Below are 26,698 nucleotides of genomic sequence, written 5' to 3'. Positions count from 1 at the left end.
GAATCTCAAGCCAGCTCCTCACTGGGCAGAGCCTCACACGGGATTCAATCTCAGACCCTGGGATCATGACCTGAGCTGAAACCAAGAGTCAGACGTTTAACCAACTAAGCCACCCAGGCGCCCCTATTTTACTTTTAAGAGTTACCAAAATAAAGATGCTTCTGACAAGCTGGCCAAGTCCTCCCCACTGTAACATGAGCGAGCCTGCCTTTAGGGAGGGCTCGGTCCCTCTGGACTTCAGGGCAGGGAGGGTCATGCCGTTCCTTGGAAGAACAAGAAGTTTTACTTCTGACATTTCATAAAATAACTGTAAGACCCAAACACATTGGATTCATGTCTCTTCACCTCCAGGAATGTTTCTGATGTTCGACCAATGTTTATTGAATGAGCTGGACTCACGAGGGGATGAAGCGGAAAGCCCTTGTGTTTTTCTTCACCACCCCTCAAATCTGGTCTCCCGTCTCGTGTTTCTTACCTCTTACAAGAACCCTCAGGAAAATGCCACAGCTTTTTTTTTTTTTAAACTCTTAAATAGCAACAACAAAACTGGATAAAGGAAAGAAAGATAGGAAGAAAGCAAAAGCCATAAATGAAAGACTGAATAAGTGAATGAATAAAATGCTCCATATTTCAGTCCAGCCTCCTCTTACCCATCAAGATTCCCGTCCTCCCCAGCTGTGGCCTCCCTTGGACATGGCGTCCTGTGATGGAGGAGAGCAACTGAAACTGGCTTTCCTTCCAAGGACCCAGAAATTTGACCAAACACCAGTCCACATGTTGCTGTGGAAGTATTTTTTTTTCCCCTTTGGTGAGATTATTAAAATCGATAGACCGAGTAAAGCAGATCACCCTCCATAACATTGATGGGCCTCATCCCATCACTTGAAGGTGTTTGGAGAAAGACTGAGGTCCGGGAGCGAGAGGGAATTTTGTCAGCAGACTGGTTCGGATTTGAGCTGCAATATCAACGCTTCCCGGGATCTCTGGTCTGCTGGTCTACCTTGCAGAGAGCCAATGCCTTGAAATCAGTGTCTGTCTTTTCCTCTCTCCTACTCTCTATACACACTAGTTCTGTTTCTCTGGAGAATCCTGACTAATATAATATCTACATCTAAATACCATAAACTCATACCGACACCTCGAGTTCCAACCCAACACCATGACATTCATTACAGCCTCTCATGTCTCCATAGCATCACCCCTCCCCCACCCCCCGCAGCAGGGAAGCTGGTTCCCACAAGGCTTGACACGCTGATGTGTCTGGTCAGCCCTCCCACCATGGAACCATTTTCCTGACCACATTGTGCCACCTAGAGCTGCCTCTGATGCAGGCAAAGGCATCAGGCAGAAGCACATCTCTGGTCCCTTCATTCACAATAGCAAGAAAACTTTATTTTGGATTTTAATTCCTTTGGTCCCACAAGAAGAATTAATATTTGTATTTTAATTTTTCCTTCAGTATTTAAAAGTCAGGAGGAGTTGGTATTCAAACTTCTGGCATAACCATTGGCTTTGTAGTATTAGAATAATTTTATGATGCCATTTGTTCCTGCAGGCAAAACCTCTTGATCAACAATATTGAACAACACAGCTGGATATAATCTGGGGTGAGAAACAGACCTTGTTGTTCAAGGCAAATCATGCACTCCTCTAACTGGATGCCAATTCTCCCAAGGCACCAGCATCAGGATCCCCAGAGAAGGGCTGGGTAGTGGGAGGGCTGCATCATAAAGGTGGGAGCAGAGTTTTCTTCTCCCTAGGGCTCAGATACACAGCTAACGGATCATGTGCTAAATGATGAAGTTCAATGTATTTAAAAAAAAAAAAAAAAAAAAAGGAGGAAAGAAAAATCCAGGAAATCTTGTTTCTTTCCATGTGAAGTGACACTGTCCACTGAGTTCTGTCCCTGGAAGAGGAAACTTGGTCACATTTGGGGCATCCCCTTAACCCCCCCCCCCCCCCCCGACCCTTTCTCTTTGGGGCCAACACTGCAGGAATGCGTGCTCTGTCCAGGCAGGAAGAGACCCGCCCAGCCCAGTGCTGACCTCTGATGGAGTCAAGTCTGCCAAGCCCTGAGAGTTAGCGCTAGGCAGGCAGCTTTCTCAGGAAAGCAGATGATCTCCATCTGCCGGCGCCCTGACTTTCTTTTTCAACTTGTCCACAACCTGGGTGGGGAAGAGCGGTATTACTTATCATGCATCATAAACACTGCAATAATATTTATCTTTCAAGGTGGCAAATCCATGCATGTCATGAAAACTGCTGAGAATTCTGCAATGCTTCCTGGATGTCTTCCACATCAAGTACTGATTCCTCAGGCTCACTTCCTGCATCACCTCTCGCCACCCTCTCCAGTCCCCTGTCCTCCGGCCTTACCAGACTACCTGCAGCTCCCCACTGCCTTACCCCTGAATGCCTCTGTTCTGTGAAATGGGCCCATCTCTGGCTCCTCTCATCCCTCCCTCCCTCCCTCAACTTGCCAAAAAGTCACGATCCTTCAAGGCTTAGCTCAGGAATCACCTCATCCCGAAAAGCTCTCTTAACTACTCCCGACCCACCCCCCCACAGAAGACTTGGGCACCCATCAGGGCAAACCTCAATTATGGATCATAATTGCTGAATTTTCTTTCCTCTTTCTTCTTTTTCTTTTTCTTTTCTTTTTTCTCTTTTCTTTCCCTTCCTTCCTTCCTTCCTTTTCTTTCCTCCTCCCTTTCTTCCTCTCTCTTTCTTGTCCCCTCTCTCTCCCCCTCCTTCCAAAGATTTTATTTATTTATTTCAGAGGGAGAAATAGCTAGGGATAGAGAGAGCGCAAGCAGGGGGACGGGGGGAGAGGGAGGGGAGCAGGGAGCCTAATGCCGGACTCAATCCCAGGACGCTCGGATCCAGACCTGAGCCCAACGCAGGTGCTTAGAAGGCAGACGTTTCAGCGGCTCAGCCACCCTAGCGCCCTTTTTCTTTCTTTCTAATCTCTGTGGCCACTTGATTCTGAACAACTTGAGTGCCAGGACTGCTTTTGTCTCTGCTACAAAATCAGACAATGCATAGATGACTCAGCAGCTGAGTACAACAGTTCAAGTCCATGACATCATGCATTCCCATGTTCTAGGACCTTCCACTAAGAACCATACTCTATCTCCAGTACCATGGCATAAATCAAGTTCTTTAGCACCTTTCTTGGTTATGTTCAGGTCCTCTATTCAGAGAACGTTCATTGACTATCCATGATGCGTCAGACTCTCTGCTAGGACCACAGTACAAAGCTTAGTCTCTGGTCCACAGAAACAAAGACTCTAGAGTACAGAACAATCCACAAGTGGGCAATTGTGATATAATTCAGTGTGTTGATTCTCCGGGAGAGAAAGAGCATTCCAGGGAGAAGGAACATTCTGGGAAAATTCCAGGGAGGTGACTAATAACAAGAGACATGCAGAGGGAGGCAGGTGATAGCAAGTATTTCAGGATTGCTGGAGAGTAAATTTTTCATCAAGAAGTGGAAGGAGATAAGAGTGGAGAAATGCAAGGGCCTTTCTGGGCCCTGCTAAAGGCTTAGACATCATCCTACAGTTCTGGAGAAGGTGCTGAAAGGTTTCCAAAGGGGGCAGGATGTGAAGGGATTTATGTTTTTGAAGAACCAGTCCCTTGACCGGGGAGACACAGAAGTACAGAGACCAGATGGGAAGCAAGCTGATTGTCTGACCTAGGTCTTTCTGTAAAAGAACATAAAAAGGGATGGACTTAGGAAGTAAAAAAGCGGCAGAATTTGATGACTCGCTGAAAACTAGGGTGTATTTTGTATCTATGCCTTGTCACAAACACACAGCTTTACCACAAACTTACTGACTTAAAACACACATGCATTCTCTTAGTTTCTGTGAGGCAGGAATCCAGGAACGGCTTGGATGGGTCCCCTGCTGCCATCCAAGTGTCCTTTGGGTCTTGGTGGAGGCTTGACTGGGAAAGGATTTTGCTTTCACGTTCACTCAGGTGGTTGGAAGGATTCACATCCTTGCGCCTGGAGGACCGAGGGCTTTAGTTTCCCGCTGTCAGCCAGGGGCTGCCCGTTGGAGGCTGCCTGCCATTCTTTACCTCCAAATGTTGGGGCTCCCCAATATGACCTCTTGCTTCCGCAAGCCATCAAAGGAGAGAGAGAGAGAGACTCAGCAAGACGGGAGCTACGCTCTTAAAAGATAGAATCATCCGGGCACCTTGGCTGTAAGCTGTGGTTAGAGGCAAGGCCCACATCCCACCCACTCTCCAGGAGGTGAGGAGGGTGATGACACAGGTGTGAACCCCAGAGGCCGGACTATGGCGTCCAGCACAAGGAGTGACCGACCACTAGCTTCCCAGACCAGCTGGACTGTGCCACCGACACCTGAGACCGGGAGACTCAGGGGTGCGTGTTGGGGGTGAGGGGGGAAGATACGTTGTAAGCTTTGTGTCTTGGTTGAGTCTGCAGGACTTATTTTGTAACTCATGTAACTCATAAACTTATTTTGTAACACTTCATGTTAGTTTTTTTCCCATTTCACCAGGCGGTTTTCTCTCCCACCCTCTCCTCAGCACAAAGCCTCCTTCAGGCCATTGACCGTCCTCCTGGGAAGGCGTTCCTCCCGGTCTGAGGAGATGCACCCTGCCCTGGGCACAGGCCCATCTTCGTTTCCTAAGTCAGAGTCCAGAGAATTTAATCCCCTCCAAATACTAAAATGTTGGTATTTCATTGCACAATACTGTTAGTAGGACTTTTAAAAAATCTGAAATGAGGGGTGCCTGGGTGGCTCAGTGTGTTAAGCCTCTGCCTTCGGCTCAGGTCAGTATCTCCAGGTTCTGGGATCGAGCCCCACCTTGGGCTCTCTGCACAGCAGGGAGCCTGCTTCCTCCTCTCTCTCTGTCTGCCTCTTTGCCTACTTGTGACCTCTGTCGGCCAAATAAATAAATAAAATCTTCAAAAAAAAATCTGAAATGAAAATCACTTAACCACCAGACAGTATTTGCTGCATTAAAATTTGGGACCTAAAATTAGTGCCCTCATTAGATAATGGTTCTTCTACACATCTCCCATCTTCAAGAGCCGTTAAGAACATGCCAGTCGACAAAGCAAGGCTTCTATTGCGAGAATAAATGCTTTCCCAGTTTAAAGACTTTTAAAAACAATGTTAACATTTTATCATTTTAGCAAATGCATATTTAACAGCCTTGAAATGGGTTTGGGTAATTCTGCATCAAATCTTCATCTATATTTGACTAAGTAAAGAAGACAAACCAGAGATGCTTTTGTTGGAACAAACACTTGCTATCCATAAAGGCTTGCGGTCCTGCAAAACAGACAACGCACTGTTTGCAATGATCTCTTCACAGTCAGCAAAGAAGAGATGTGATTATGTGATGGGGAAGTTAACTTAACAACAGTTTTCCATTCATCCAGTTAAAGACAATCAGACAATCTACCTAGGAAGGTAGAAAACTTGGCACAGAAATTGTCTCTGGCTTAAATGATGAAATAATTGACGCTTTTTTTTTTTTTAAACATCATGTTTTGTTTTGTTTTGTTTTTAAAGATGGATTACATATTCTATCTTTTGTAGTATAGCTTATATTTTGAGCTACACATATTCTATCCGCTAGTAGTTTATTTTAAAGGTTTTATTTATTTATTTGAGAAAGAGCGAGTGAGCATGAGAGAGAGAGAGGGAGAATAGGAGCAGGGGGAGAGGCAGAAGGAGAGGGAGAAGCAGACTCCTTGGTGAGCAAGGAGACAGAAGTGGGGCTCAATCTCAGAACCCTGAGATCATGACCTGAGCTGAAGGCAGACATTCAACTGACTGAGCCACCCAGGTGCCTCTATGTTAGAACTATGTTTTTAATGTTGACATTTTATGCATTTTTTTGTTGTTGTTTTTCTTCAGGTTCATAACATGTGTATCTGAAATGTAGCATATATTTGAAATGTCTATGAGTGGCAGGGGCGGGGGAGTGGAGGAAGATGGTTAAAGGGCAGAAACTTCCAGCCGTAGGATAAATAAGTGCTGGGGATGTAATGTACAATGTGAGGACTGTAGTTAACACCACCATACAGTATATGCAGACGTTGCTAATAGATCCTAAAAGTTCTCATCACAGGGGAGAAAAAAGTTTATGACTACATGAGGAGATGTATGTTAACGAACTTAATTGTGGTAATTGATTTGAAATATACATAGGTCACACCTTAAACTCATGGAAAGCTGCAGGTCAATTACATCTCTGTAGAACTAGAAGACCTGTGATTTCTAAAATACCTTAAAATAAATACTAAAATAAATAAGTTAATTAAGTAAAATGGCATCCTTTGTATTTTATGGAAAACAAATACAAAAAAAATGTGGAACCTGAGGTCTGCTTCAGGCCACCATGGCCGGACACGAGACTGAGGGGCACTAACTTCCTTTTGTGTTCTCACAGCTTTGACTTTTCTCACAGTCACCAGGGAAACACTCCTGGTGGTTCTCATTACATGTTTATCCTGCCTGTTATGAGGGGGCTAGGAAACCTCAGAACATTTTAAGACAGCGAGCAGGACGCTGAGGAGTCTGGAGCTTTCTTCCTGTGAGGACCCATTAAGAAGTTGGGGGCTTAGCCTGAGTGGAGAAGGCATGGATGTCAGTGTTTTCTCCAACCATGTGAGGACACGTGGAAGAGGAGTGTTCACTGCATTCACCTTTCCTTCAGAATGCCAGTGATAGCTGAACTGAGAAGGAAGTCACTGAAATAAAAGCTTAGAGATAAAAGTTTGCATTTTTCTGTAATCCACCGGAATTAAACTCGTCTTTTTTGTCTTTCCAGAGAAATCAAATAAATCATGACGCAGCACTCTGCCCAGTGCCCAGCCCACAGCAGATTATTCAATACGTGATAACGGCTTTCATTATCATTAATTTTAAGCCTAGAGAAAATGGGGACTTTCCCCAAGCATCTTCACCTATGTTTCTGTAACTAATGCCCATGGGCCCAGGCTATGTTAGGTTCCAGCAGAGCCCATCTATACAGAATGTGGCTCTCTCTACAGCCCTGGGTCCTTTTCTCGACATAAACATCTCTCCATACCTCCCCCTCTCCTCCAACCCATCCCAGAAAACAGAAACCCCAACCCATCACAGAAAACAACACTCATTAAGAAGGTAATGACTTCATTCCTTAGCCCTCTGTTGGTAAAGGAAACAGTGGTGCTTTGATTTGAGGAAATGAAATTCTAATTATTATATTCCCAGGACTCTGAGGGTGTGAATGTGCCCAATGCTTTTGAACGTTTCTCCTCCCCTACTGTGTCACCCACAGAGCATCTTCTGCTTAAAGAACCCTGCGAGAACACACCAGCATTGATTCTGTTTCTGTACATACTTAGAGGGCCTGCTGGGCACAGTTCTGGGTTTCACGAATTTCCCCATGTGTAAGAAAATCCTCAATGTCTCATGGAGATGGAAAAGAATAGAGCTTCATAGTCTCTAAAATTCTCTTTAAAAGACCTGGGAGACCATCATCTGAAAAGGCATCAGAGTTCATGCAGTGAGGCCCAGGAAGTGAGCACATGCCAAACGGGAAAGCAAAATTAAACGATCTTCTGTGCCAAAGAGTCTGAACTGAGAGTCGCCTCCACTGGGCTCTCAGTCTTCATGTGAACTTCACCTTGATGCTTTTTTGCAAAGAAGTCTTTTTTAGTCTGATTCAGACTCTTCAGCTTCAGAAAGTTCACAGGACTCTCCTCTTTGCCGGGAGCTATGTCCATCACATGGAGTATGAAGCTCGTTATTGGCTTCCTTGACGCATTCGTACCAAAAGACTCTGTCCCCAACCCATTTCTCTTCTTACAGTTTGCACTAATTCTTCCACTTGATGAGGCAAAGAAACAACTAGCCATTCCCTACTCAGGGAAGAGGAACAGGCTCTATCCCACGCAGGCCTCTGTGAGGGGATCTGATTAACCCAGGCAACACCACACTAGGGTCAGAGAGGAACCCAGCCTTAGGACTTAGTTCACCTGTTTCATTCATTCTAGCCTGATTTTTCTTATGTTAATCTCTGGAGTCTTGATCCCCATTTGGCTTGTGTACACCTAACATCTAACATCCAGTCCCTCTGGCTTTATTAACCCGTTACTGACCTACTTTTCTATATACTTTTAGCCTTCCCCACAAGCATATATTCTATATTTATTTGCTCACCCTATGCACTTAGACTGTAGGCAATTACATTTCTACCAACAGCCCATCTCAAAAGACTAATTAGTCTTACTCTCCTTCTATCCATCTGCTCCAAATTATTCCAAACAAAAAGCCATTATTATACTTAATTATGAGTTACCTATGGATTTCTATCAAATTCAGTAATGACAAAAGAATGATCACTATCTTATTATCTAATATCATTCTTCAATGTCTGTCTAGTGTAAAAGACAGATAGAGACACCACTGAGAAATTAAGACATGAGTATTGCCATTTTCCATGAGTAGATATTTGTGCTTAGAGGATACAAATGAATCAACTAAGAACTATTAAAATGTCTGATCAAAGTTGAACTTAAGACTTGAAATCATAAAACTGTTAGAAGAAAATATAGGCGGTAAGTTCCCTGACATTGGTCTTGGTGATGATGTTTTGGATTAACACCGAAAGCAAAGGCAAAATTAAACAAATGAGAGTACAACAAACTAAAAAGCTTTTGAATAGCAAAGAAAACCATCAAATGAAATGAAAAGACAACATACTGAATGAGAAAATATTTGCAAATCATATATCTAATAAGGGATTGATAATATATATATATATATAACTCATATAACTCAATAACAAAAAACCTATTAAAAAATGGACAGAGGATCTCAATAGAAATTATTCTAAAGAAGACATACAAATGGCCAACAGGTCCATGAAACATCATTAATCCTCAGGGAAATGTAAATCAAACCCCAAATATCAGCACACACCAGTTAGAATGGGTGGTATCAAAAAGCTAAGAAATAACAAGTGTTGGTGAGGATGTGGAGGAAACGGAACACTTGTGCCCTGTTGGTGGGAATGCAAACTGGTGCAGACACTGTGGAAAACAGTATGGAGCCTCCTCAAAAAATTAAAATTAGAACTATAGTATGATTCAGCAATTCCGCTTCTGAGTATTTATGTGAAAGAAACAAAATAATTCATTCAAAAAGATATCTGCACCCTAATATTCATTATAACATTATATATAATAGCCAAGACATAGAAATAATTTGTGTCCATTGATACATGAATGGATAAAAAAAATGTGAGCTATATATATATAACAAATACCATTATATAACATATAAATATATATTTATATTACATATAATAAGTACTGTATAATATATGTTACATATATATCATATATAACATGATATATATGTTATATATTTTTTATATATGTTTCATATATATAAAACAAAATACTATTCAAACATGAAAAAGAATAAAATCTTGCCATTTGCAAAAACATGGATGGACTTTGAGGGCATTATGGTTAAGTGAAATAAGTCAGGGAAAAAGAAATACCATGAGTTCACTTACATGTAGAATCTTAAAAAGGAAGGAGGGGAGCCTGGCTGGCTTAGTTGGTAAAGCATGTGACTCTTAATCCTGGGGTTGTGGGCTCGAGCCCCACATTGGGTGTGGAGATTAATTAAAAATAAAATCTTTAAAAAAGAAAGGCAAAGAGGGGCACGTGGGTGGCTCAGTCATTAAGCGTCTGCCTTCAGCTCAGGTCATGATCCCAGGCTCCTAGAATGGAGTCCCGCATCACATCATCACATCCCATCAGGCTCCGTGCTTGGGGCGGGGGGTGGGGGGGTTTCTTCTTCCTCTGCCTGCCACTCCCCCGGCTTGTGCCCTCTCACTCTCTCCCCATCTCTGACAAATAAATAAGTAAAATCTTAAAAACAAAGAAAGAAAGGCTAAGAAAACTGAACTCGTAGATACAGAGAATGGGTTGGTGGTTGCCAGAGACAAGGTGTAGGGAATGGGTGAAAGAGGCGAAGAGGGTCAAAAGGTACAAACTTCCAGTTACAAAATAAATTAAGTCTTGAGGAAGTAAGGTACAGCACGGCGACTATAGTACCCAGTACTCTATTGTGTATTTGAAAGTTGCTAAGAGAAAAATGTCTTGTAAGTTCCCACAACAAGAAAGAAGTTGTAACCATGTGGTGACAGATGTCAACTAGACTTACTGAGGTGAACATTTCACAATACACACAAATAGTAAATCATGTTGCACACCTGAAACTAATATAATGTTATGCTGAGTATACTTCAATTAAAAAGAGAGAGAGAGAGAGAGAGAGAGAGATCTGATGATCCCACATTTGGAAATCTATCAACAAAGTGGTTGGATACAATATTTACGGAAATCAATGGTCTCACATCAAAACATTTTGGTGTGAAGAAATCAATCACAGAACAGCACAGATTGTACTCCCATTTCTGTGAAATGTTCAGAATAGGTACATCTGTAGGGACAGAAAGTAGACGAGCGGTTGCCAGGGGTTTGGGGGGGGGGTGGGTAAAAGGGGAAGGGAAGAATTGGAAGGGCCTGCTAATGGGTACAAGCTTTCTGTCGGAGGTAATGAAAATGTTTTAAAATTAGATTATGGCGATGGCTGCACAACTCTGTAAATATACTATAAACCAGTTAACTGTATGCTTTAAATGAGTGAATTTTATGCAATATAAATTATACCTTTAAAGCTGGCACCTGGCTGGCTCAGCAGAATAAGCCACTCTTGATCTCAGGGTCATGAGTTTGAGCCCCATGTTAGGTGTAGATATCACTTAAATAAATAAATAACTTAAAAAAGAATCAAAGGATTCCATGTATACCAAAATACTCTTGAAATATGATAAAAAAAAAGATTCCATATTCTAAGGACATAAAATATAATACTTAGGAATGACTTAGTTATATGAAAAAGAAATATAACCCACATAAGTAAAATTATGAAACTTCATTGAGATATATAAAATAAGATATAAGTGAATCAAGAGGTATTCTAGAATAGGAAGGTGGAATATTATAAATATACAAATTTCTTTCAAAATTTATGAATAATTTTCCAATCCATTCAATTTTAATAAAAATGCCAAAGGGGGCATTTTTGAGGCGACAGTAAACAAAATTCTAAAGTGTACCTGGAAGAATAAAAAAGGAATGGAAAAACTGCTTGTTGATTCAAAAACTAGTGACAATCTCCTTGACTTTTTCAAGGATTTTATAAGCTCCTAAATCCCTTTATTGAATCTATCTGGGGCCACCTGGGAGGCTCAGCCGTTAAGTGTCTGCCTTCGGGTGGGGTCATGATCCCAGGGTCCTGGGATCCAGCCCCGCATCATTGGGATTCTTGCTCGGCAGGAAGCCTGCTTCTCCCTCTCCCACTTCCCCTGCTTGTGTTTTTCTTTCTCACTGTTCGCTGTGTCTCTCTGTCAAATAGGTAAAATCTTAAAAAAAAAAAAAAAAAATCCCTATGTGTTTGAAATACCTAGAGAAATTTGTTTTCTCACCTGAGTCTGAGATCCCACATTTCCCAAACCAAACACAGCTAAATAAGATGTAAGTTTTAGAAAAATCCTTTCTTTTGTCTCAAATGAAGTACGATAATATCATTCAAGAGATTGTTTCAAGTTAAAGAGATTTAAAACGTGTTCCATAGCTGAAAAGGGACTTGGTACCTGTATCCTCAATTGGCCTCCAGAGGGCAGCAGAGTCATTTATCCTTAACCAAAGCTACCTCTCAAAGCAAGCGTTTCTTTGGTTATTGTGGTTTGTTTTTTTGTTTTGTTTTGTTTTGTTTTGTTTTGTTTTGTTTTCAACATTTTTTGGTGTTTTTTCTCAGGATGGAGCCCCAGCCAACGTGGCCAGGATGAGGCAGGCTCTCTGAGGTTATGATCAAAGCAATGACAACAACCAAAGGGAAGATTCAAATAATCACTTTTATACCATTAAAGCAATTCTTTTATTATATAAACCAACTACAATTAACACACTGATGCCTAAGTATATTTAACCAGAATATGTTTATGAAAAACTGATGACTAAAATGCATTTAATCATTTCAGGGCTTTCTACTTTTAGAAATACAAGAAGTATATATAAAGAGTGATAGTCACTTATTCTGCCACACTTTTTAAAGGTTTATTTATTTATGTTTAGTAATCTCTGTGCTCAATGAGGGGCTGGAACTCATGACCCCAAGATCAAGAGTTGCATACTCTTCCAACTGATCCAGCCAGGTGCCCCATTCTGCCATATTTTTTGAGCATTTGATACACACTAGATGTATCTCAGTGTCCCAGAAATTGTTGGAAACACAAAAGATTAGGAAAGCATGTTCAAAAAAAAATCATGGGATTCTGCCTTAATCTTCCACTACAAACAACAAAAACTCTGGAATAAGGTAGGTGAAATGCATCTTACAAGCTGACAGAGAAAGGCGTACTTGGGCTCAAACCAAGTGAATGCAGAAATGCAGAGAGCTATGCAGTATACTGAAACTGGCCCCCAGGGCACTGCCAACCCAGGTACATGTGAACTTGGGTTTACATCTTTTTGTCCCACACAGAGAAGAGACATCCCCTCCAACCTCCTCAAAGTGGTAATTCTAATTCTAAATAATAGGAGGCCTCCTCATTAAGGTTGAGACACCAAAGGGCCACTCCTTCAGTGTAAGAACAAACCAGAACTACCTTGAACTGTGCACCCCTCCCCAACCCCACTCCGAGTGAAACTGCCTTCTGTCTGCAAAGTTGGCTCTGACTACAGAGAAGAGAAAAGCATTTCTTCTGACTTTTATGAGCACAAGATGAAAGATGTCCTACACAGCTTCTGACCCAAAGTCATACATCTGGGTGGTCTAAACTGCTTCAAGCTAAAGTCAGATTAAAGTGGTCACAGATCCAGGAATCCCACAGAAGCAAACACAAATCTTTACAGAAACTGACTTCTGTTCTAGGCCTCAAGGAATTCCCATAGAAATATGAGCTCACAGTCAAAAATCATAAAACCCTTAAGTCTCTCACATGACTGACAGCCAGCACTTCCCAGACACTCAAAGATGGAAATGGTGAAACACAGAATATAAATCAAGTATAGTTAAATATATTTATAGAAATAACAGGACTAAAATTATGAGCAACGAGCAAGAGCCATAAACAATAACCAATAACCGAGCATAGAATGTCAAATAGAATTTCTAGTCACAAAAAATACTACAAGTAGTATTAAAAAACTCAATGAAATGGATAAAATAGTAATAAAAAGTGGGTTTAAAAATATGGGATTATATTTTTTATATGAGAACAATGAGGGGAAAAAGGCTGGAGAATGAGTTAATGCCGAATGATTCTTCAGTCCTGCACTATGTCTCTGTTGAAGACTCGAATGACTGCGTTCAGAGAGTTGTGGGCTGGTGAGCAGGACCAGAGAGCTAGAGAAGTGGGAAGGGGGCTGCACCTGGAGAGGTCATGGAAGCTTCCAGCCCCTGCCCTGTACCTTGTGTTAGCCTCTGAAGGGGAGCAGAATTTTCCACCCCAAAATACGTCTCTTCGGCATAAGGATTATTTTAGGCTGATTTCTTTTAAAGAACAGCAGATACTGAAGAAGCTTTGAAAACTGAGAACTTACTCTTCTGCCAAAGATTTGTCAGAGACAAGAGACTGTTTGATACACAAGACACAGAGGAGACTCCAATGGGGAAAATCTTCATTTGTAAGGGCGTCCCCTTCCTGTACCAGAAAGAGGATGACTAAACCTTGAGAAATGAGAAATGCTTATCAATGGACAAGGCAAGGATTTCAATCTGCATAACAGTTATAACTTTGTTTACTGGGTTTTGCCTGGTGAGTTCCTGTAACTGGCTCCTCCCCACCCAACATCTTCTTTTGTCTTTAGCTGGAGATGGTATTTAAGGGGGTGGCTTGGGCCAGTTTTTGGAGTTAGTGTTCCTGAGTCCTTCCCCTGTGTATGGTAGGTGTGCATATTATTAAATTTGTTTTTTTTTTTTTTTCCTGTTAATCTGTCATTTACTGGGGAGGAAAGTGGGGCTCAGCTAAAAACCTAGATGGGAAGAAAGAAAATAAGGTTTGCTCCCTTACACATCTCTTCTGTTTGGCTTTTTGGGTTGTATCCATTGTAATGAACCCATAGCAGTAAGAAGTTGCTTTGTAGAGTTCTTGGGGTCCTAGGAAATTATCAAACCTTGGTGGGCGGGGGCCAGGTGGGGAATACCAAATTTATAGCCAGTTGGTCAGAAGTACTGGGGCTTGAAACTGGCATCTGAAAAGGGGCAGTCTTGAGGGATGGGGCCCTTTACCTGGGGCTGGGGTGGAGAAGGGGGGGGGGGCGTCTGCCTCAGCTACGCATTGTTGGTGTCAGAGTTGAATAAAATTTTTGGACAATCCAGAATATGCCACTTGGGCACAATACTTTCAAAGGTGACTGAGGAATAGAAGGGGGAGGAAAAGTTCTAACAATAGCATAATACTCCTTTTGTAAAGGAAAATTACAGTTATAAGAGAATTTTCCATTTGTAAATGTGTCTCCCTCTTCCATACGTGGAGGAGGACTCTTAGCAGCTCTTATGAATGGAGAAGACACTGACTTGAACCTGCATAATGAATCTTACTGAACTTGTTGACCATACTTTCCCTAGTCACCTTCCTGTAACTTACCTCCCTAGCGCCCAAATAACTTTTCTTTTATTTAGCCTCTTCTCCAACTCTGTGGCCCTCTGGGACGGCATATAAGCCCCCAAATTATGGCTGCCTCCTTAAACCACATTTCTTTGTGAACTTGAATGTATAGCACTTAATTAAATCTGTTTTTCTCTCCTGTTAATTTGTCTTTTATCAGTTTGATTTTTGCATTGCGCTCATTGAAACTTGGAGGATAGAGGAAAAAGTGTTTCCTCCACTATGACATCCTGTTGGAGTCAAGTAGCTAGAAAAGCCTGTATATTTAGTGTTGGGAGGAAAAATATTCTTAACTATAGGAACATATACATTTCCCCCCAAAATGGTCTATAGGTTTTAGTGCAAACCCAATACAATTTTCAGTGACTTTATTTATATAGTATAGCACTAAATACATTATTTAGCGTATATGGAAGGACAAAAAGCAAAGATTGTTCAGGCCATTTCTGTAGAAGAAAAGAAAATGAGATAGCTTATCTAATACCAAATACCTAAAATTATGTATCAGTTTCAATGGTATTTTTTTTTAAAGATTTTATTTATTTATTTGACAGAGAGAAATCACAAGTAGATGGAGATGCAGGCAGAGAGAGAAAGGGAAGCAGGCTCCCTGCTGAGCAGAGAGCCCAATGCGGGACTCGATCCCAGGACCCTGAGATCATGACCTGAGCCGAAGGCAGCGGCTTAACCCACTGAGCCACCCAGGTGCCCCAGTTTCAATGGTATTTGTTCACAAGGCAGGGTAATCTAACTAATGGAACAGAACAAAATACCCCAAATCTGGCTACACACATGGAATCCTGACATATAACAGATTATTTTCAATACATTATTTCAATACATTATTTTTTGACCTTTCAGTTATCCTTATGGGGAAAAATAATCCTGGCTTTTCAAACCAATACTAAAAATCAACTCCAGTGGATCAAAGACCTGAGTGTAAAAGGCAATAATATAAAAATTTTGGAAGACTTTAAGATGTAGGAGCATTTTAAAAACAAAACATAGAATGTGAAAACAATGAGGAAAGGAGTAAAGACTGACTACATGATCATAAAAACAATTGAGGGGGGCCAGAATTTCATCAAAAACACCATAAAAAGAGTGGGAAGACAAAGAGCTGAGAGAAGATATTTGTAACACACACAACAAATAAAAGATGAGTACCCATAACATGTTTTTGTTTGTTTGTTTGTTTGTTTTAGAATTTATTTGTTTATTTGATAGAGAGAGATCACAAGTAGGCAGAGAGACAGGCAGAGAGAGAGAGAGGAGGAAGCAGGCTCCCCGCGGAGCAGAGAGCCTGATGCGGGGCTCGATCCCAGGACCCTGAGATCACGACCTGAGCCAAAAGCAGAGGCTTAACCCACTGAGCCATCCAGATGCCCCCATAACATGTTTTTTAAAAACTGAAAATTAATATAGGGAAATCTCAGTAGACTGGACAGGAGGTTGCTCAGGCAGCTCACACACACCACCATCGTGATCACCAATTGCAAATCTAAAAGGAAGAGGTAGACCTTGGAAGTGGATACTACTTCACTATCAGGCAGGAGGAAGGAAGGCTTCCTCCTCCTCCCTGTACCTGTCCCCCCAAAAAACAGTCCAGCCAATGACAGACAGTCACAACTCAGCCACTAAAAAGCCACTATACTTTGAACTCTCACTTTACTCCAATGGGCTTTTTGTTTGTAAAAGCCTTCCCAACTTTCCAGTTTCCTCTATAAAAGAGCATTCCTCTCCTTTGTTGGGTGGATTTACCTCTGGTTTTGCCATAACTTGCTTGTCCCGGGTTTGCTATTCCCAAATAAACCCCATCTTTGGTAAAATAAGTGGCAGTTTGATTTTTAAGTTTAACAAAACACTCTTATTAATTAAAGAAAACAAATAACAAAAAAAGGAACCTAAACAGGCACTTCACAGAACAAGAAATCTGAATAATCAATACGCATAGAGAAAAGTCAATAATCTTATTAATAATCAAGGGAACTCATATTGAAAACACAAAGAGATGCAGTTTCATGTCCATTAAAATCAACAAAAACTAAAATGTCTGAAAAAATCAAATCTCTGTGAAGAAGAAGAGTAACAAATATTTTTACATACTGCTGAAGGGAATGTCTTTTATTACACTCAGTTTAGAAGACTCTGGCATTTTCTAGCAAATAGGAAATTACAATTCTACTCTTAGGAATATACTTTAAGAGCCCCCTTGCACATGTACGCATGAGATGGTATAAGAGCTTTTGCAAATCAAAACTGCAATTACAGCAAACAGTACTACTGTGACAGATAAGAATATTGGGGAATAATAATGCAGTGACAATGAACAGAGGCTAGGAATACATATCAAGAAGGAGGAGTCTCAGAAACATAAATTCAGAACAAAAGTCAAGAAGAACACATACACACAATATTATTTGGTATATATATTTATATATTTGTTATATAAATACATATATAAGAAGCTCAAAATGGAAGATGTGATAATTCATTTGGAATTAAAAATTTAAGTGCAAATAAAAATAGAGGGATTATAAGCACAAAATTCATGATTATGGTTCTCTTCGGGCATGGATGGCAGTGGAGATGGGTCTGGGGAAGGGTATACATAGGATATCAAAGACACTGGTAATGTCTTTGTCCTTAAATAGAGCAGTTGTTACATGGGTATTTGGTGGTACCATGATTTCTTTTGCAATTATATTTTATAAATATTCTTTTGTTCCTATTAAAAATTAAATAAAGGAAATTTATTTAAAGATTTATTTATTTGAAAAAAAAAGAGAAAGAGAGCATGCATGAGCAGGGGGAGGGACAAAAATAGAGGGAGACAGAATCCTGAAATACACTCCCTGCTGGACATGAGGCCCGACACAGGGCTCCAGGGCTCGATTCCAGGACCCTGAGATCATGACCTGAGCTGAAATCTAGAGTCAGCCGCTTAACAGACTGAGCGACCCAGTGCCCTAATAAAGGCAATTTAAAAATGATAAATTATTATATAGTCAGATAGTTTACATCAAATTTTGCAAACTAGATATTTGTATGTAAGAAGTTAATGTCTGCCAGTTAAAAAAGACCCAACGATGTGTACAAAACAGATTTAAAACATCAAAACGTAAAAATGTGGATTTTTTTTGAATGGAGAATATTTTCCAATTTTCTCTTTTCTCTCTCTTACTTCCTCCACCTTCTTTTAGATTCAGCCTGTGGTCATGTCTCTGCCTTCATTAGGAAGACAGAAGCCAGCCTAGAGCTCACTGCCAAATCTTTAAGTTGCCTATAGCTGTCTGTGTACTTCATTCTCCCTTCTTGGGCTGGTTTGCTAGAGTGGCTAAAACACAGCTCCAAAGGCTGAGGGGTTTAACCAAAAGAAATTTTTCTCACAATATTAGAGACTGGAAGTTTGAGATCAAGGGGTCCGCAGAGTTGGTTTCTGCTGAGTTCTCTCTGTGGCTTGCAGATGGCCACCTTCTCCCTATGTCCTCACAGAATATTCCCTCTGTATGCGCCTGTGTCCCAATCTCCTGTTCTTATAAGGACACCAGTCAAATTGGATCAGAGTCCACTCATAGGACCTCACAGATCCACTCATGGTTTTTTCAAAGGCCTTACCTCCAAACACAGTCACATTCTGAGGTGTTGGAAGCTAGGACTTTAACTCTGAATTTTGGAGGGACACAATTCAGCCCATAATATTCCTTTTTTTAAAGATTTATTTATTTTAGGGGGAAAAGCAGAGGGAGAAGGAGAGAGAGAATCTCAAGCAAACTCCCCAATGAGCACAGAGCCTGATGTGGGGCCCAAACTCATGACCATGAGATCACAACCTGAGCTGAAATCAAGAGTAGGATGATTTACCATCTGAACCACTCAGGAGCTCCCAGCCCCTACACTTCTGTACAATGATGGAGAATCCCTGTTGCCCTTAAGAACAATCCTTCCACTTACGCAGTGGCTCCCCTCTGCTCTGGCCTTCTCCAGTACTCCCTCCTGCACCTTATTTTCTATCTTTTACATTATGGATTTATCCCTCAGTTCTGGACCTTTCCCATCTGCATACACGCATTTTCTAGTATCCCATATTTTAAAAAAATGTCCCTTGACCCTAGCTTCTCACTCTAGCCTTCTAGCCATGGCCCCATTCCCTCTATTCCCTTTCTCAATGTCCTCAGTCCACATTGGATCTTCTACCCATTCCTGCTGAATGTCCACCCCTATCGCTCCACTATGGTGTTCTTCCTGGGATCTGCAGTGATGCCAGGGTTAATATTGCCAATGTCCGTTTTTGGCTCTCAGCTAACTCAAGTCTCAGTGTGTTTGATACCACTGACCATCCTTCTTGAAGCCTTCTCTTCTCTTGATCTCTGTGACACCACACTCCCCTGCTTTTTCTACTGCCTCTCCAACAGCCCCTCATTTGTCCTGACCTCATATAAATACACTTTCTCCCAGGTGATCTCATCTAGTCCTATGGCTTTAAATATATTACGGTGATGACTCAGATACGTATCTCTAACCTGTTTCTCCATAGACCTCTAAACTCATACATTCAACTAATTGCCAGATATTGCCACTAAGACATCTAATTCATTCATTTGTTCATCAAATACTTCTAATTGCTGACTTTGTGTCGGTTAATATTGTAGGTGCTTGGGATATGTAAGTGAAAGGCACAAACCAAGAACTCTACTCTTGTGAAGCCTACTTTGAAAAGGATCCACTCCCTGAGTTCACAATACTCTTCTTCCAAAAGACTCCTCCAATCACTAATGTGAACTGGGCTTTCAGCTGTCAAAAAGCTAGGAGCTACCTAGGATTTCTCCCCCACTCCTTTTTTTTTTTTTAAAGATTTTATTTATTCACTTGACAGACAGAGATCATAAATAGGCAGAGAGGCAGGCAGAGAGAGAGGTAGAAGCAGGCTCTCTGCCCAGCAGAGAGTCCGATGTGGGGCTCGATCCCAGGACCTGGGATCATGACCTGAGCCGAAGGTAGAGGCTTTAACCCACTGAGCCACCCAGGCGCCCCATGGATTTCTCCCCTTTGTTCTTCTTCCACATTGGCAAACCTTATTGGTTCTACCTCTAAAATATATCCCAAATTCATCCCCTTCATTCTATTTCCATTGCTCCCATACTATTCCAAACCACCACCATCACCTACTGAGAGATGACTGAAACAGGCTCCCACTGTTCTTACTCCCACTCTTGCCTTCCTCTCACGTATTCTTTTTATAGCAACCTTAATAATCTTAAAAAATACATATCAGACACAAACAGATACCTCTATACACTTACAAAAAGTTAAAATCTAAAGGAGCGATAGAACTAACGAAGAGTGCAGAGCAGCTGGAACACTTCCACGTCTCTCAAGGTAGTCAAAATTGGTGTAACTTAGAAAAACAGTAGAGGGGCACCTGGGTGGCTCAGTGGGTTAAAGCCTCTGCCTTTGGCCCAGGTCATGATCCCAGGGTCCTGGGATCGAGCCCTGCATCGGGCTCTCTGCTCAACAGGGAGCCTGCTTGCCTTCCTCTCTCTCTCTCTCTGCCTGCCTCTCTGCCTACCTGTGATCTCTGTCTGTTAAATAAATAAACAAAATCTTAAAAAAAATATACATACATATATACTTATAAGAGATATGTACAAGAGGGGCACCTGGCTGGCTCAGTTGTAGAGCACATAACTCTTGATCTTGAAGTTATAAGCTTGAGCCCCATGTTGGGTGTAGAGACTATGTAAAAAAAAAAAAAAAAAAAAAAGCAAAACCCTTAAAAAAATATGTACAAGAATGTTTATACAACAAAATACTGTATAGCAATGAGAAAGAACCAAGTATTGCCATGTGCAAATATTGCTATGTGCAACAATATGGATAAATCTTACAAATGTCATGTCCAACGATCAAAGTCAGACATAAAGAAGCAAGTGTTGTATGGCTTTATTTACATTAAAATCCAAACATAAGCAAAACAAACCCTCTGACAGAAGTCAGATTATGGTAACCTTTGGAGAGGTGGAAGGTGCCATAATATCCTAATTCTTGATCTAAATAAGGATTATTTGGGTATATTCCTCTTTTTAACAAAAATTTGGATTGTACATTTATAATCTGTGTACTTTTATGTGTGTAAATAACACTGCAAGTAGTTGTTTGCTTTTTAAAAACCCTGCCAATAAGCCATTCTTGTCAAGGTATAAATTTGAATTTGATTCCAATCAAGATTTTAGAGTTAAATTCTAATTTATGAGAAATATGGAAAACAGAGGAACAAATGGCACATTCCCTTGAGGAAGCAAACTAACAGATACAGAACGTGTGACATTTTGAAAGACAGCTGCCTTAATTATTGTAAAAGTCAATGTCAAGGAAAAGAAAAAAGAGAAAGGGTAGGGGAAAAAAGAAATGTATTACAACTGAAATGATACTTGTTTTTACTACTAAGTGACACATGTTATAAAAAAATGGAAGCATGACCATTATAAAAGAACAAAAACATTAAATTAAAGTGTTTCTTTTTCTCCCTCATCCTCCAGACATTCTGCATGGTCTCCAATATTGTGTTGTTCTGCCACATTTTTTTCAATTAAAATGTATCTTGGAGGGGGCACCTGGGTGGCTCAGTGGCTTAATCTCTGCCTTCGGCTCAGGTCATGATCTCAGGGTCCTGGGATTGAGTCCCACATCGGGCTCTCTGCTCGTCAAGGAGCCTGCTTCCTCCTCTCTGTCTCTCTGCCTGCCCCTCTGCCTACTTATGATCTCTCTCTGGCAATTAAATAAATAAAAAATCTTAAAAAGAATTTTTTAAAAATGTATCTTGGAAATGCCTTCATAGTAATACATATGAATTTACCTTAGTTTAAATGGGTATTTTCTATCATTTATGTCATTAAGTAGTATGATTCCATTATTTTCTATTAAAAACTAGTTAACAATGCTAGTCATTGTATATGTATTTTTACCCCCTTAAATTGGGATTACTAGGTCAACATAAATGCACATTTAATTTTTTTTTAGAATTTGCTAAATTTTCTTCCAGATGGGTGGTACCAATTTATGCTTCCACAATATATGTGTTTACTCATTAACCCACACCTGCCAAAAGTAGGTAATATCAATCTTCAAATTCCTGCCAATTGGATAGATGAAAATAGTATTTTTTGCTTCATTTGCATTTGTTTGATTTTTAATAAGGTTAAACATTTTTTTAAGTCTGTTGGCCATTTGGATATTTTTATTTATTTAGAGAGAGAGAGCATGAGGGAGAGGGAGGAGGAAAGAATCTCAAGCAGATTCCCCACTGAGCACAGAGCCTGATGCAGGGCTCAAGTTCTTACCACTCTGAGATCATGACCCAAGCTGAGATCACCAGTCAGATGCTTAATCGACTGAGACACCTAGGTGCCCCTATTCAGCATTATCTTAATGATCGATAGGAGCTCTCAATACATCAGGAATATTAATACATTATTTGCATATTTTATTTGCACAAATTTCTGAGTTCTTCATTTTTCTTCAAACTATTTTTACTTTCTTTTGTTGTACATAAGTTTTTCATTTTATGTGTATTTTTATTTTCCTTTATGGCTGTGGAAAGATTCATGCTCAGAAAGCCCTTCCCTATTAATTTGTTCCTGTGTTTATTGTCTCAACACAGGCTTATCCAGCCCCTGCTACATGCCTCTAGGTATAAAGCCAAGATGGCGGCTCTCCCAAAGCAGAGAATCTAGTGGGGTGAACCAGAACACTCAAAGGTAAATAAACATGAACAGGATAATCTTAGGCAACTGCTCTGAAGACCACAGAATAGGGTGATGGAATAGGGACAGACTGGCCTACAAGTTCTGTCCTTGAGCAGTGGTGATCACAGGAAGCCTGAGGAGGCACACTTGAGCTGCAGTATGAAGATGGAGACCAGAGGGTTCAGGGATAAGCCCCAAGGCAGGAACATATTTGGCAGAATTGAGGGTCTGAAAGCTGCAGCAGAATGAACCTGGGGAGCCCAGGGGGCTCGGGTCACCAAAGGGCAGGAAGACATAGACCAAGCAAGAGAGCGCAGACTCCACCTTGAATGCTAAGAAAGAGGACTAAAGGGCATTTTTCAAATATGTCTACTTTTTATGATGAAACATACACCAAAGTAGAGAAAATTATAATAGTCCATTACACAGTTATCAACCCATTCTGTGTTTGTGTATTTTTATGGGAATCCTAGACATCTTATCTTTGACCCCTACATACTTTCCAGTTCATCTCTAATCACTAAGGGTTTCTTTATTTTCTCATATAATCATACTGCCACCAACACACTAACAAAAATAACGGTTTCTTAATATCACTTAATATCTAGTCCATAATAAAATTTTTCTAATTATCTTGGAACTTTTTTCCCTAACAGTTTGTTTGTTCAAAGCAGGATCCTAACTAGCCCCACATATGCATTTAGTGAGATGTCTCTAGAAATTCTTTTAATCTAGGGCGGAACATCATTCCTTTTGTCCCTCCCCTCCACTAGCCACTAGTCCGCAGTCCCTCCACTCCACTAGCCAACATTCTCCCTTCAACTACAGATAGTAGCTCATCTTCTTTCCTTCCCTCTTTCTCGTTCTTTCTTCTATTTTTCGCCAATAAATATTTATTAAAATCCAAGCACTGCACTGGGCACTGAGGAGAATCTCCATGGTTCCTGTCTTCCTAGAGGGAAATCTGTGTCTCCATTTCACCAACACATTTTAATGCCCTTACAGGAGTATCCACCTAGAAGGGTACAGAGGCACCTCTCTTTCTCCTGCTCAGAAAATTCAAGCATTTCCCATTTTCTGTGGAAAAACTGTAGAGACACAGATGGGAACTGTACTCCCAGCTCTATCACCGATAAGCTTTGTGGCCTTGGGCAAGTTGCTTAATGTCACCTTGGCTCAGTTTCCTAAGTTTAGCCAATGAGGATACTACTGCCCACCTCAAATGCTTACTTCGTGGGGCTGAACCAGGCAAAAGATACTTCATCTCTGGGCACCACATTTTGGATGAGCTGGATAGCACAGGCACTTCCATAGTGGTGTAATTTACACCTTATAATTAGCAAGAGCACCAAGTAAGAATACACGGCTGTAATGTGGCTCTTGTTCTTACCACTGCTCTCTGCACCACATTAGAAATTGAGGAATTGTGGTGGGGTCCTGGCTCTTGCCACTTGCTCATGTGAAGACTGAATAAAACGATATATCTAAACTCCCTGCACAAAGAAAGCAGTCAATAAAGCATAGCTCTTTCACTGTTATTAATAAAAGCATAAAGATAAAATAAAATCAAACTTTCATGTGCAAACTTTCATGAATTCTCCTAAGTTATTTGGTTTCACAAAATATTGCTGGGAAATCTATGGCTAATGCAACCCAGGAATTGAATTTTTAATTTAATCTCAACTTCTATTTTAATAGCCACCTATGGGTACTGGCTACCATGTGGGGTGCTGCAACATTCAGCAATCTGACCAGGTCCTATTTGCCGTTTCACATGCTATTGTAAGTGGGAAGCCAATTTGCCTAAAGTTTTGCCTACCCAACATCACTCCTTTAGGTACCCAAACCTCTCTTTTCCATATAGTAAAACACTCCTTATATTACTTCCTGGGATGGGCATGTCACTCTGGCTTGGCTTGCAGTGGAGGGTGGGGGACAATAACTAGGCCAGATTGGTCAGGGTCAGTCTTGAGACTCTTGTAGGAACTATTCAGAGAGAGATGCTCTGCCTAAGGTTGTTCTCATGTGAAGAGAACCTGCCTGGAACTCAAACCATCAGAGAAAGTAGAAGCAGGATATGGACAAGATAAGATTATTTGATAAGACTATTTGAGCAGCTTTTCCTGAAGTCATTACTATCACTATACGTTACAGTTACATGAACCAATACATTCTTTTAACTAATGTCTGTGTGAATTAGGTATCATTTGCCACTGAAAACATCCTAACAGACACTATGCTGTCTGCCTAGAATCCCTTGGTATTTCTTGTCTACCAACTGAGAATTTACTTTAAAGCCCAGCACAAATGTCACCTTCTCTGTGAAGCCTTCCCAAAGCATGAAAGCAAACCTAACTGCTCCCATTGTGGTGTTTCCATATCTCCTATTATACGTTTATCTCTGCAATAAACAAAGTACATCATGGCCAAGTTTGTAATTCACCCTTATTCATCTCTCATTCATCTTTGTAATGTCAGTATTCGCCGTATCTCAAGCATGCAGTACTCACTCAACATGTGTTCAGTTAAACTGAAGACGAATTTCTTCTACTTTAAGATATTACAGCCTAATATTTTATGTAGTTTGTTGCTGCCTTTGTCTATTAAGATAAGTATGTTTACTATGTTGAAACATAGGAAATTGCTGGTATTTTGCATTTTGGGAGACAAAGGTGGCAATTTCCTATGGTTCAACATAACAGGTACAGACTATTACTACAGCTATTTTAAGGGCACTTTCCCATACCTGCAGTCAGTAGTCAGAAAGCTACTGGTCTAAGTACTAAGAGAATTAAGGGAGCACAACAAATGACCAGTGCCAAGGAGCGTCACAAACATGTGAAATGTTTGTTGAGTTGGCAGACACTCAGACGGCACTTCTCTTGTTGCAGGCACCACTGTTTAAGTGCTGCACAGGGATCGGTTCATTCCATCCTCATTCCGCCCTCATAACAAGCCTGCGAGGGGGGCACTATAATGATCCTCATTTGACAGATGACAAAACTGAGGCAGAGAGGTTCAATCTTCCGCCTAAGGTCACATCACGATAAAGTGACCGAGCCAGGACTCTAATCCAAGTAGTCAGACTCCAGCCAGGGTCCTGGTTCTAAAGCACGCATGATGGTAACTGTCGAACCCGGATGTCATGTGGTCCTGGCAGAACTACTAGAGCAGCCGTCTGTCCAACAACGGCAATGTGGAAGTTGCTTATTGATGTGAGTGCAAGGGAGCTGTGCCAGCCGTCTATTTAGTGCTGCATGATACATCTCCCCAACCTTAGCACCATAAAACCACAACTGTTTATCATGCTCACGAGCTCCGTGGGGTGAGGAATTAAGACCAGCCCAAGGGGATGTCTTGTCTCTTCTCTGTAATGTCTGGAACCTCAGATGGAAAAAGAAAATGGCTGGGGGCTGGACGCCTTGAAAGCTGAGCTCAGCTGAGCCTCTGGACCCAGTACCCACAGGTAGATACTCCAAACAGCTTGAGTTTCTCACAACACAGCGGCTGGATTCAGAGAGGGTGAATCCGGAAAGAAAGGTTCCAAGAGGATGAGAATGAAGCTGCAAAGGTTTTTTAGACTTAGCCTCTGAACAGGTGCAATGGCCCCTTCTATACCCACGAGCAAGGCACCAAGGCCAGCCCTGATTCAAGGAGGGGGGATTAGGTTCCACCTTGGTGTGGGAGAGGAGCGAGGTAACGCCACAGGGGAGAAAGACAGGGTCACCGCCCTGTGGGAACACATCTGGCATGGTGTCACAGAGATTGTTATCACAGCAGTAGGTTCTGGAATATTTTCAGCTGGAAATTACTGAACCAGTGGCTTAAACGAGAAGAAGGATATTATCTCATGAAATGAAAGGGCCAGAGGCAGGTCCGGGCCAGAGTTATTGAGTTGCTCAGTGATGTTCCTCAAGGACCCCAGTGCTTTCCATCTTTCCTCTCTGCTGCCTTTAGCACATCCAAAGTGCCTCAGTCCTTGGCTGCAGATTGGCTGCCGCAATTCCAAGCATCAGGAGACAACGATGTCAAACAAAGAAAGCAGGAGGATATTTCTTCCTGAAAGGCTTGTTAAATGACAAAGAATAACCTCCTCCCCAAACCTCAGAGCCAACTTAGTTTCAGGTCACACTGGTCAGGTACCTGATTTGTCTGTGTTCACGCCATATCTGGAAAGGAAGCAGGAAGGGGCAACTGGGTGGCTCAGTCGGTTCCGTGTCTGCCTT

The 26,698-nt window shown here is 41.2% G+C and overlaps 1 protein-coding gene across 1 annotated transcript in view; it reads right to left on the bottom strand.

Annotated features, from left to right (window-relative positions):
- C6H10orf67 (chromosome 6 C10orf67 homolog) overlaps positions 1-26,698 on the bottom strand; it is a 189,713-nt gene that overhangs the window by 92,064 nt on the left and 70,951 nt on the right. The gene's annotated exons all lie outside the window — the stretch shown is intronic.

This window comes from Mustela nigripes, chromosome 6 (genome assembly GCF_022355385.1).
Source record: "Mustela nigripes isolate SB6536 chromosome 6, MUSNIG.SB6536, whole genome shotgun sequence".
NCBI lineage: Eukaryota > Metazoa > Chordata > Mammalia > Carnivora > Mustelidae > Mustela > Mustela nigripes.
The sequence above is the reverse complement of the archived record's forward strand: the minus strand, read 5'-3'. Positions and strand labels throughout refer to the sequence as shown.